The sequence below is a fragment of the Pan troglodytes genome, chromosome 1, assembly GCF_028858775.2.
Source record: "Pan troglodytes isolate AG18354 chromosome 1, NHGRI_mPanTro3-v2.0_pri, whole genome shotgun sequence".
Classification (NCBI taxonomy): Eukaryota; Metazoa; Chordata; class Mammalia; order Primates; family Hominidae; genus Pan; species Pan troglodytes.
This window is the reverse complement of record NC_072398.2, coordinates 140,375,520-140,388,685: the sequence shown is the minus strand read 5'-3', so window position 1 is coordinate 140,388,685 and position 13,166 is coordinate 140,375,520. Positions and strand designations below refer to the sequence as shown.

The window sequence follows — 13,166 nt, the reverse complement described above, 5'->3', positions numbered from 1 at the left end:
ATTATCAAACTCCAGCATATGTGTCTCTTGTTACCTCACTGTAAGAAAAGGGCATACCAGGAAGAGGAGACACCCCAGTGAGAAGCAGGTATAAACCAGAATGTCACGTTAGGAAATTGAAGTTAAGGGAAATGGCTTGTGCTGAGTGGCCACCGTCTGGCAGGCAATGTACTAGGTCCTTCAATTGCATCATTTCACTTAACTATTAAAGCAGTTACAGAAGGTTTTTTTTTTTTTTTCCATTTCACGGGACAGAAAACTGAGGCCCCAAAGGGCCTACTAGTTTAAAAGTGGTCACAGGGCTAATAAATGACAGAGCCAGGATTCAGAAACCCTTCTGCCTGATTTCAAAGCCCAGGCTACTTTGTCAGGAACCTTGGGAGGGAGTGGAATCACAGGCACTCTCATATGCTGCTAATGGGAGTGTAAATTGGTTCAAATTTTAGCAATATATGTCAAAATGTTAAATGTACACACCATGAAATTTAGCAAAATAGGCTTGTAAGAATTTATTCTAGACATGCACTTTCACAAGTACACAATTATATATATATGTGTGTTCATATCAGAATGGTTTGTAACAGAGAAAAATTGAGAATATCTTTAAGTATCCCATTAATCAGGGACTTGTTAGAAAATTCCTGGTAAGCCACACAATAGAATACTATTTACTCATTAAATATAATGAGTTGAATCTATATGAACACATGAAAAGACATTCCCAATATTGTTCAATAAAAAAGTAAGTTGCAAAGCAGCACTGCTTGTGAGTTGTGTGGAGGGGGTACAATCCCCTTCGAAAAAAGGGGAATGTCTGGAAGCATACCCAACTCACTCTTGTCAATGGTGAACCTGTAGGGAGTAGGGTGGGGGTGTTTCTTGGTCAAGTGGGGAGTGAATCTTTTACTTTTCACTTTGCAACCTTGTAAATTCTCTGATTTTTTTTTCCTAATAAGCAAGTATTACTTTTATAATAAAAGAAAAGATTTAAAGAAGGCCCTTTGAACTCAGAAAATAATGGAAGGTTTTTATAACACAAAAATGAAGTGGGTCAGGATCTGTTGGAGAATAAAGGGAAGGCAGATGATGATTAAGGAGCTAATGATTGCCAAAGGTCATTTATCTCTTCATGCTAATTGCCAAGGCAGATTCACAAAGAACTTTAGCATTGGAGAGGGTGCACCTTGAAGGCAGAAGACCAAAAAGGAAACTCTTCGTGATATCTTGGATAACTTGTCAAACCAACGCCCAAATGCTTTGATAGTGTCTCAATCCTGTTCAGTGCATGGAATCATCAACACAATTGTTCTGTTCATACAAATTATGAGCAAAGGAATACTAGTAGGCAGCTCAGGTAAGAAGAGAAGTATTTTTCCCCAAAAAACTTGGCTGCAGCAAACCATTCTATCCCCAGGATGCCTGGAGTTCGTCGGTGACAGCTGCAGCCCTTTCTGCCTGGAAATATTCTCCTTCTGATGTGGAGGCAGATTGCATTTGCCTGGCTAATCCAGCCATACACTGGAGAAATGACGAAAGGCCCAAGCTACCCATATGTCCTATAGATTCCAAAAGAAGACGTGCTACCAACAGGTTTTTTGCCATTGCTTTTTCTGATAATGTCAACATCGCCATTATTGTTTGGTTAGTTTTCTTTGCACTGAGGCTAAAAGGAATTTCTGCTGAGTGTCTCCAAGATGCCTCAGACATCTCCAGGTACTTTTTGCAGGACATAACGGAATACTTTTTGTGGAACTTTCCTTAAAGTCAGTTACTTTGTGCTGTATGAAAATATGATGTATCTGTTTTCCCTTTACTGCCCAGTGTTTCCTATTCTTATAATTTTGTTCTAGTTAGGTTTCCTTTCGCTTTTAAAAAGCCATTGTTTGTACTTTCCCTATTAATAGTATTAGCTCATCTTTGCTGGGGCTTATGTTGTACCAGGCACTATTTTAAGTATTTTATGTAAATTAATTATTTGAACCCTCATTATGAATCTATGAAGTAGGCACTGTTTTCATTAGACAAATGAGGAAACTAAAGTGTGAGGAGCTTAAGGAACTTACCCAAGCAGTACAGCCATGATTCAAAACAGACCTGTCTTACTCCAAAGCATGTTTATTTAGCCATGTACTACACTGTATCACAACAAAGATGGCAGTCTGTCTGTCCTGTGCTTGACTCCACCTCTTCTCCAGGGCATTGTCAATTCACCTTCCTTAACATGGAGGGACTCTACTCAGAATCCTCAGCTCCCCACCAGCCATGGCTCAAGACACCAGCTCCTTTCCTGCCAATTCTAGCCCAATTGATCTCTTCCTTTGCTAACAAATCTTGCGTTTGTTGACAGCACCACACAATTAGCATATATTTTTAAATACCGTATTATCTAATTAGCTGAAATACATAATTTAACACTTTCTCACAGTCATATCTGCCTTCCCAGGTTTTGAAGGTATATCAGACACCTCTTAGGCTTCATCTCATATCCTCTCAACCCACCATTTTTTCCAACTTTTGCTGCAGCAAGCAGCTATGCCCAGGTATAACCAGATAAGGATCTTGTCTCAGCTGCACTGTGAATCTGTTCCACTCTCTAGCCTGAGTTTTTCTAAGCTGAATAGATGTCTGCTGGAATCTCCTGAGCACTCACACATATGCAAACCTAGAATGCAAATCTAGACATTTGAGAGAATTAACATTCCCTGGGGCAACCCTTGACTAATAAAGATAGGATCTGGTGAGTAGAGCTGCCCTTTCTGGCTTTTGGGCAGAAAACTCTGAGTCACATTCAGAGGCCTACGATAATGACTAGCTTTCTAATGTCTGCTTTTATCAGCTTTGTCTATAAGGAGGTATAGGGCCAAGGCATATGGATGGACCTATGAGGATAGGCATAAAGGGTGAGGATTTTTTAAATCCTATGTTAATGTCCATGAGCATCCACCATAGTGAATCAATAGAGCATCAACAACCAAGTAGACAGGATGACTTTTGTCTTCTGGATGTCAGTGTCTCTCCATGGCCATTCCAGTACTTTTGCAATTGGCTCATTAATGGCATGGCCATGGTGACAGGAGTAGAGACTAGGCATGGACACAACAGTATCAAGTCCTTCTCACCAGGGCTGATATAGCTCCTGCCATTGCTGAATATTTTTCCTGCCAGAGGACAGGCTGGCATAGATAAGGCACCATCCTCAGAGATACTAGCCAGGCACTTGGTGGCAAGTTGATGACATCACACCTAATTCCATTATTAGAATTGACACCTAGTTGGATATGGCTTTGCCTTCCCTGATGTCAGTGCTGTTGCTGACACTGCTACCTGAGGACTTACGGAATGTGTTCTTTACTGAAATGGGAATCCACACAACTGTGCCTCAGACTAAGAGATCCATTTGATGGTAAGAGGGTTGTGACAATGGGCACATGATCATGGGATTGATTGATCTTACAATGTACTTCTTCACCTAGAGGCAGCCAGCCTAGTAGAATAATGGAAGAGCCTAGTTAAGGTGCTAGCTTGGGCATAATACCCTATGGGGTTGAACTGTATACTCCAACATGCAGTATATGCACAGAACAAACAGTGGTGATTTTCTCCTAGCTATAATATACGGGTCCAGGAATCAACTGGTGGAAATAAGATTGGTTCTTTTCACCATTCTCAATGATCCACTTGTGAAACATTTATTAAGCAATTGACCCCGATTCCTATGAGGAAATAGGGTTGCTATTACACAATGGAGGCAATAGGGCAGAAGGGAGTACGTCTAGGACCCAGGGATTTAATGGGGCATCTCTTGGTGATAACTCCAATGTCCATTGATAACTGTAAATTGGCAACTGCAGCAACCTCAGCCCACAGGGGCTAACGCAACCCAGTCCCCTTGTGGGTGAAGGTCTGAGTCACTCTTAGATGACTCCTAGGTTGCTGGGAGGCACCCTAGACCAGCTGAGGTGTTGGTAAAGGGTGAGGCAAAACTAGAATAGGGGTGGAAGATGAAGGTGACAAATATTAATTATGGCATTGAGATCAGTTGTAGCAGTGAGGACTGGACCTCATTACGTTAACCTTCCTTTATGAAGTCTTGAAGGCTCTGTGAAGAAAAATAAAGCAGAGTAGGGAGACGGAGAATAGCAGGATTGGGTGACTATTTAAAAAGAATGATCAAGGAAGCTTTCTCTGATTAGATGACATTTGAGCAGAAACCTAAATGAAGTAAAGGAGCAAGCCATATGAGTACATAGGACAAGAGCATTCCAGAGAGAGAAAGTAGCAGTCCAGATGTTCTGAAGTGAGAGCAAGCTTGGTGTGTTTGAGGAGGGTAGTGTGACTGGAAGGGGGCGAGCAAAGGAGGGAAGCAGGAAGAGAAGTGATCAGGAAGGTAATGGGGCTCAAACCATGATGGGCTTTGCAGGTAGAATGAGGACTTTGGGTCCCATTTTGTGTGAGGTAGGGAGTCATCAGTGGATTCTGAGATGATATGATTTATTTTACATTATATAGAGTCCTCTGCTGCTCTGTGGATTGGCTATATGAAGTCAAGGAGGGGTGCGGGGAGATCAGTTAGGCCACTACTGTGGTAGCGTGTTTAGATCTCATTTAAGATGGGTTTCTGGGTGCATAGGGTAAAGGCATGGGGTTGCTGGACATCAGGTCTTGAATTAAGAGTGGTATTACTGTTCTTCAGGGTTGACTTTAAGCTACTCCTGAGTAAAAACTAACTCTTCTACTTCTTATAAATCTTTCCTAATACACAGCACAGCCCGATGTGTGTAGTGGTGAATGCGCAGAAAATGCCTATGATTTTCTCATTTGAACATCTACTTAGTCTTTGCGAAGAATCCACAGAAACAATCTGTCTACATTACAACACATAAGTGACATGTGGTTTCCAAGATCAGGCCTATCATTTGAACATAAGTACCCAGACCATGTGCTAGGAAATGTGCTCCTTGCTACACACATACCTTCTCTTTTAATCCTCTTAACAACCCTGGCAGGTGAGGTTATTCTTTACAAGGTACAGGTGGGGTTATTCTGTATAAGTTATTCATACAAGTTTCTGTATGAAGAAACAGAGACTGGGGGTAGAGGTTGAGTAAATTGCCAGTGGTCATCAGAGGGTAAGGGACAGAGCTCCAGATCTGAACCAAAAGCTGATTCCAGAGCCCGCGCTTAACATCTCTGAACTGCTTATCCACATTCTTTGGTGGCCTAATCTTATTTTTATGATCTTTCAGATTCTTCTGACTATGAAAAATAACTAACATTAACAGGAAGAGCTGATTTTTTAAGCCTCATTTGCCTGGAGGAAAATAACGAAGGTAATGATTCTATTTGTTTATTAAGATGCCTGTTAGAATGATCCTTTTCCTCCTGGAAAATCATCTGGGCCAATGACAAGAATGGGTGGGCATTTTATTCTGAGCTTCTTTGATGATATCTGCTGCAGTTTTCCTGCTGTGTGACTTTTTTTCCCCCAGAAAGCCATAGTACTGCCTTATTCCTACTTTAAAAAATCATTAGTGTAGTTGCATCACAGAAGAAGGAAAAAAAAAAACAGACGTGTGAGCTGCCCATGAAATAGAGTAGTTTGCCACACATGAGCACAGCCCTTTTCATGTGCTGGCTGTGAGCCTGTCCTCATGCTGGGGTGGAGAAGCTCATTACTGCTCAGAGTAACCAAGAAACAGGGCCTGGCAAAGAGTAGAGGGAGACCAAAGGCCCAGAGTGCTCCCACCAAATTGGATCCTGGAAAGTCTGACACCGGAGCAACTACTAGAGTCACTCGGCAGCCGCTTGCTTGGGCTTTTTACAATGAAACTGCAGGGATAAAGGAGGCCATTCTGGTGAACTGGAGCATTGCCCAGTATTTGCCAATGGATAGAAGGGTCACAGGGTTGGAGGCCATGTAGAATAACTGATGCAAAAGTAGCAGATACTTGTTTGTCCAGACTGCAAATACCCAGTTTTAATGTCTTGCTGAATCTGCAGCTCTCCTAGAAGCACAATGAAGTGTCTGCAACTCAGAACACCTTTTGTGCCTTGGACACTGCATGTCCCCTTCACTCCTGCTTTCCACTTCTATCTTCTTGGCCACCCTGCCTGTTTGTTTTGATGAACTTCTGCCACTGGAGTTGGTATGTCCTGCCTAAATGGCATTTCAGCATGGATTTCCCCAGGTGCCTAGCATCCTTGCCTAGATTAACGTGTCAGTGGCATATGGTGCAAATGGGCTGTCGTTCAGTCTCAGAATCAGTTTAAAATATCTGCCAGGCTGCTGACTCCTTTGGCATAATGCCTGTGGCCCCAGTGTTTGAGAAAGGAGAGCAACATTATCTGAAAATTATTTAGGGTGAATTTTTTCCTCTAAGAGCCAGAATCTAGCTTCCTGTCTTTCCACATTACTCTGTCTCTCTCTCTCTCTCTCTCTTCTCTCTCTCATTTCTTATCCCTGGTATCTGAGCAAAAGAAAGAAGCCTATGTTCTGATATTGAGTGCCTAGGAGCAGGGAAAATGTTGAGAGCAGCCTTTGTTGTATTGGTTTCTTTATTTTATTTATTTTGTATTTATTTACTTATTCATTTATTTATTTTTGAGACACAGTCTTGTGTCACTCAGGCTGGAGTGTAGTGGTGCGATCTTGGCTCACTGCAACCTCTGCCTCCCAGGTTCCAGCAATTCTCCTGCTTCAACCTCCCAAGTAGCTTAGATTGCAGGTGCACACCACCACGCCGGGATAATCTTTTGTATTTTAGTAGAGTCGGGGTTTCACCATGTTGCCCAGGCTGGTCTCGAACTCCTGAGCTCAGGCAATCCACCCACCTCGGCCTCCCAAAGTGCTGGGATTACAGGTGTGAGTCACCACGCCCAGCCATTGTATTGGTTCCTTTACAGGCTCTTTTTCCATAAAGGGGAGTACGTTGCTTTTTCAAACATTGTTGCATTTGATTCTCTTAAAAGCCCCTGTGTAGGTATTAGCTCCATTTTGCAGATAAAAAAATTGAGGCTCAGACAATTTTTAATGTGGTGAAAGCATACTACAAAGAAGTAGAAGAATAACAATTCAGACCCAGGTAATCTGACTTCACAGTCCAAAGTCTTTTCACTCTATTAAGTACATGCATTGACCATCGTCTGAACTGATATTGTGCCCACATCCAAGCCTCTCTGGGGAAGGAGATCTATTTTTACTGCAGTTCAACAGGCAGAGCTCATAGAAGCCTGCGTCTCTGTAAGCATTGTCAGCAAGTGCTCCTGGCTTCTTCTTGTACAAACTCTTCATCATGCTCTTCTCTCAGTGTGTTTAATGGTGGGTCATTGTTACTGTTTAGTTGCCTGATGGGTTTCTGGCTCCTAAATCCAAGTAACGAAGCAGATCCTGCTGTCCCTGGGATTATCCCCTCTTGATGAGTGATGACCTCAGGATTGGAGGCAGCCGACCTGCGGGCAGAGAGAGGGAGATGTCAAAGGTTCCTCCAGCTCAATTTGGATTGATGAACCAGAATAATCCGGGTAGCAGGGCTCGTGGAATTGGCCTCAACTGGCAATCTTTTTCCAGAACTGTTCTTTCTCAATTTTTGTATTTGAGGTGGAGTGTTTCTGCCAATTTCTCACTTACATCCTCTCTTTTCTATTATAGGTATTTGGAAAGCACCCTCACTCTCATCTATTGGCTGGATTCATCGTCTCCACAACACCAAACAATCAGATGGACTGCATTCACCAGCTACTCATTTCCACCTTTATGCTGTACTTTGCTAGAACGTTTCACTTAAAATACCTCCCAGGTCTTTATTCCGTCACCAAAATTCTGTACCTGCTTCAAGGCCCTGTCCAATTCATCACCTTCAGGAAATCTCCAAATGAGTCTATCCAACTAATAGCTTCTTTATTCCAAATTCCTTCCAATGATAACAACAACAGCACTTCTTAAAAATTTTATAATTGCTAATTTAAATAAGTAATATCATGTGGCCCAACATTTAAATGTACACAGGGTGTAAAATAATCAAAGTGAAAAGCAATTTGTGCTTTTGTCCCAGCTCCCTAGCTCCCAGATCACAGGCACTCTGTGACCAGTTCCTTTTGTCTCCTTCTGGGCCTTCCAGAGATATCTTTATATGTATAAGTATATATACTTTTAAAAAATGCATCAACAATGTATGAGAATTACTGTTAACATATATTAGCAATTATTTAAGACATGCCATGCTAAGCACTTTACATGTATTATTTCATTGAATCCTCCAACAACTTTATCAGATGGATCCTCATGTGATCCATATTTATAAATAAAGAAATAGAGGCTCAGAAAAGTTAAGGAGCTTACCTGTGATCACATAGTGATGTAGCAGAGTTGGAATTTGACCCCCGGCTGCCTGACTGCAGAGCCCAAGCTCCTAACCACTGTGCTACTTGCCTTAAAATGACTCTCTGATTGTCTCATATACATATGCATCTGGCTTCCCAGCTAAATCAAAGAGTCTTCAAAAACAAAAGAAGCAGTGTGGGATAGTGGAAAGAATGTGCACTTGGGAATCAAATCCTGGCTTTGAAACTTACTAGCTATGTGACTACAGGTAAGTTTCTGAAACTCTGTGAATGTCCATGTTCTCATCTGTAAAGTTAGAAAACTGCTAACCTCATTAGCATTAGAGGGAGGGAGGAGTGTTGTGACCATCAGGGGAGATAAAGAATGTAAAGCATCTGACACATTAGAGGTTTGCAGAAATAGTAGTAACTTTCTCAAGAGCTGTGTCTTTTTAAAAATACATTTGCCTGCTTTAGCTACCCTATGCAAGGTAGAAATGTGCATAGGCAATCCTCATGTGATGTTTGATATAATATAAACCTGACCTTTCCAGTGGAAAATACCACACAGAAGTCCCTGAAAGTAAATACAAGGCAACAGGCTCTTGTACCTAGGACCCATGGGGCTAGCTCTAGAGGGAATAGTTGGTCATTTGTTGGCTATTCAAAGAAATGTATGGAATAGTATACAAGACTGGCCTAATGGTCGTACATATTGTAAATCTTCACTGAAGTAAACAAGAATAAATGGAATCTAAAGGGGAAAAAAAAACTGAGGAAACACTGTTAGGAATTTTTTCTGGAATATTCTTCCTCCAGACACCCTCATGGTAACCCTTTCACCTCCTTCTAGTCACCTCCTCAGAGGTGTCTCCTGACCTGCAATCTGTCCCCACTCCCAGTTTATTTTTAATTTTTTCATAACACTTTGCACCTGCAATTATATAATATAATTATCCTGTCTTTTGCGTATGTTTTTCATGGTCTGATTCCTCTAGAATGTAAGCTCCCTGAGGGCAGAGGCCTCGTTGTTTTCATTGATATATCCTGAACACTTCGAATAGTGTCTGACACATAATGCCTGCTCAATAAATACCTATTGGAGGAATAATTTTCAGATAAGAAAGCTGAGGTTAAGAGACTTAGCCTAGATAATTTTGCTAGTTAACAGCAGAGTTAAGATTAGAACTCAGTTTTTCTGCCTGCCAAACCAGTTGTCTTTCTATTAAATCATATTTTTAAGGATGTAGGAGCATATATGTAGGATTGAGGAAAGATTTGACTATTGAGGAATCCAGAAAAAACTGGAAATCACTGCATATAGACAAAAAAATTGAACCATGAAAGTGACAGCAGGAAAAAAAAAAGCCATAGATGTGGGTGGTAATGTTGATTTTCTTCAAAATTTTGTTTAAGTACCTGAGACTCTGCTGTCAGTTTATCTAGTGAAATAAGATTCATGATCAATATGTGGAGACAGAAATTTCAGACCTCATTATACACAAACTGAAGATTATTCCTTTGCTGTCACTGTGGCATTTGACACGCCAGTGAAAACAAAAGGAAATCTGTCTCAGATGCCCCTTTTAGCTTTGACAGATGTGGAAATGCATGAGTTTGGAAAGTTAATTTTTGGTTGGATATTACATGTGAGCATGTCCCAAGATACAGCTAGAGAAACTACCACCATGTTCACAGTTGAGAGCCACAGCCCTAGTGATGCACTGAATTTCAGTCCAGGATGTCTACTCCCATCCCTACTTTGTTCTCTTATCTCGAAAGTAAAAGAGGCACTCTGTCTTTTCCCAGGCTAATCTCCCACCTGAGCTTTTGATCACATCCCTTTCTCCCATCACTTACCCCTCTTTCTTGAATCTTAAATCTCTCTTTTCCCCATATGTGCAAATATGTTCAAATCTCCTCCATGCTAATGCAAAATTATAAAAATCTTCCAGCAATCTCTTCAATCAGTAACCTATTGATGTAAAAGCAAAGCACCCCAAAACAGTGCTTTCAAACAGAAAGAACTTTATTCACAAGTTGATAAGTCATCTGGGCCAGGCTCAGTTGACTTCAGCTGGGCCCAAAATAGTGACTACACACCCTCATGAAGGTGCAGTTAGCTGGGGGGTCAGCTAGGGCAGGCTGGCCAAGGGCGAGCTCGCTCACGTGCCTGGCAATTAAGCAGGTTATTAGTTATGGTGAAGTGGGTGACTGGGACACTGATCACTTATCATCCAGCAATTTAGCTCAGGCTTATTCTCATGGTTGCTGGGCAGGATTTCAAGAGGCAGAGAGAGAGAGAAAGCAGAAATACAAGACCTCTTGAATTGGCACAAAACCAATTCTTCCTCATTTTATTGGCAAAACCAAGTCACAAGTCCAACCCAGGGGCAAGGAAATAGACTCTACTTTTTGATGGGAGGAGCTGCAAAGTCACATCACAAAGGATGTGGATTCAGGGAGGGATGGAGAATTAGGGTCAGTTTTGTAATAATCCTACAATATCTCTCTTCATCCTTAAGCTTCGGCCTAAGTGTCTCCTTTCCTTCACATCCGAACTTCCAGAAAGGGTCGTCATCACTAGCCTTGGCTACTTCCTTACCAACCACTCACTCCTCACCCAAGGTGACCTCATCTTATTCCTGCCATCTCCCTCTTGATGGAACTACTCTCTTTAAAGACAACAATGGATAAAATATTAAATACTACGAACTTTCAGCTGTCATCTTACTTAACTTCATTGCACAATTTGACCTGTATGGCTATTTTCTCCTGCTTAAAACTCTCCTCCCTTAATGCCTGTGTTCACTCTCTCCTGTCTCCTTCTATTCCTCTGGCCATTCCTCCTCAGGTCCCTTGGCTGGCTGGTGTCTGTCCTCTGGCTTGTCAATGTTAATGTTTCTGTTGTCTCTTCCCTTTTCTTCCTTCTCATGTTAAATTCTTTCCAGAATCTAATCTAGTTAGGGGAATACCACCTATATCCATCTTTATTCTAACCCCCTTTTAACCCGCAGGTATAGTGTCAGTGCCTACTGGATATTGCCATAGGCTCCTCAAACACAACATGTGTCTTCAACTGAGCTTAATATCTTTCTTCCAAAATGTAATTTTGTCTTCACTTTCTTTGTTAACAGCTTTTCAATTATTGCAATTCATCAAGCTGAAAACAGAGGACTGTCCTTAACTCCTTCTGACCTCGACTTCATACAACCCAAAACATTAAGTCCTATCAATTCTACACGCCAAGTATCTCTCAGAGTCACCCCTTCCTCAAGTCCTTGCTACTGCCTGAGTTTAGACTGTCAACCTCTGTTGCCCAGGCCAATGCAGAGCCTTTCGTCTGCTCCCCTGACCCTCTTCTGCAGCCAGAGATCTTCTGAAATGCAAATCTGTTATTCCTTTGCCTTATACGCTTCCACTGGCTCATTTCTGCCAAGATAAAATCTAAACCCTTTGGGAAAAAAAAGTACTCCCTCTCATTTTAATAAAAAGAAGTTTTATTATCAGGAAATAGGGGACTTGTCAGGGACAGAGTCCCCCGTGTGCTGGCTCCTCTCTCACTGCCTTCAATATCTTATCTCTGCTCCTTTCTTTGAGTTTACCCCATTCTTCTGAAGACTTTCCCACCCTGTCTCTCTCTGCTTGTTCATCAATGCACATGGCCCCCTATACACATTTTTAATCCAAGCCTACCTAACCATCATATCTCTCAGAACAAATTATGGAGAAAGAAAATCCAATTGGCTTATCTCATGAGCCAAATGCTCAATTGGCTGTGACCATGAAGGGGTGAGGTTATATGGACAAAACATGACAGCGGTGGAGGCCCACATCTTCAGTGGAAGCTGTAGAGAAGAATGTTCTCAGAGAAGACAGTGTGGGCTGGGCAGGCAACTCAGACAGGCCCACTCTATTCCTTAATGTGGCATATGTTATTTTTCTAGTGTCATCTCCCAAGTTTTCTACACTGCAATGAACTATCCACTCCAACTACACAGAGCTACTCCCCATTCCCTACACATGTCATGCTCTTTTTCATATGGTATTCCCAATACCTGCAATATTCTACCCCCATCAACTCTCTAGAAATCTCCTCCTTATTTTTTATTTATTTATTTTATTTTATTTTATTTTTTGAGACAGAGTCTCACTCTGTCACCAGGCTGGAGTGCAGTGGCGCGATCTTGGCTCACTGCAACCTCCACCTCCTGGGTTCAAGCAATTCTCCTGCCTCAGCCTCCTGGGTAGCTGGGACTACAGGCTCATGCCACAACACACAGCTAATTTTTGTATTTTTAGTACAGATGGGGTTTCACCATGTTGGCCAGGATGGTCTCAATCTCTTGACCTCATGATCCACCCACCTCAGCCTCCCAAAGTCCTCCTTATTTTTTAATATCCAATGTCACCTACACTGTGAAGCCTCCCTTGCTCCTGTTAGTTGCTCTGTCTTCTAGGAATGCTTACCACTTTGCACACTTAGCACTTTCCATTTGCACTCTTAGAATATATATTACACCAAATTGAAATTGTTTGTTCCCTTTGTTAGATTATGGGCTTTTTTAAATTGGCAGGCACCATCCCCAGCATCTGCTATAGTGTTGGGCACATAGAACTGAATGAATTAAAATGTTAAGTGAATAGAGTTTCTAAATCAGTTGTATTAATCCATTTTTGCACTGCTGTAAAGAAATACCTGAGGCCAGGCGCAGTGGCTCACGCCTGTAATCCCAACACTTTGGGAGGCCAAGGTGAGTAGATCACGAGGTCAGGAGTTCGAGACTAGTCTGGCCAACATGGCGAAACCCCATCTCTACTAAAAATACAAAAAAAAAAAAATTAGC

The 13,166-nt window shown here is 41.8% G+C and overlaps 1 protein-coding gene across 1 annotated transcript in view; it reads right to left on the bottom strand.

Annotated features, from left to right (window-relative positions):
- Window positions 1–494: 494 nt before the first annotated feature.
- LOC739121 (uncharacterized) overlaps window positions 495–13,166 on the bottom strand; it is a 68,442-nt gene continuing 55,770 nt past the window's right edge. The window contains exon 7 of the mRNA XM_063789644.1: window positions 495–7,449. The gene's annotated coding sequence lies outside the window, so the exon portion shown is untranslated. The remainder of the gene's footprint in view (window positions 7,450–13,166) is intronic.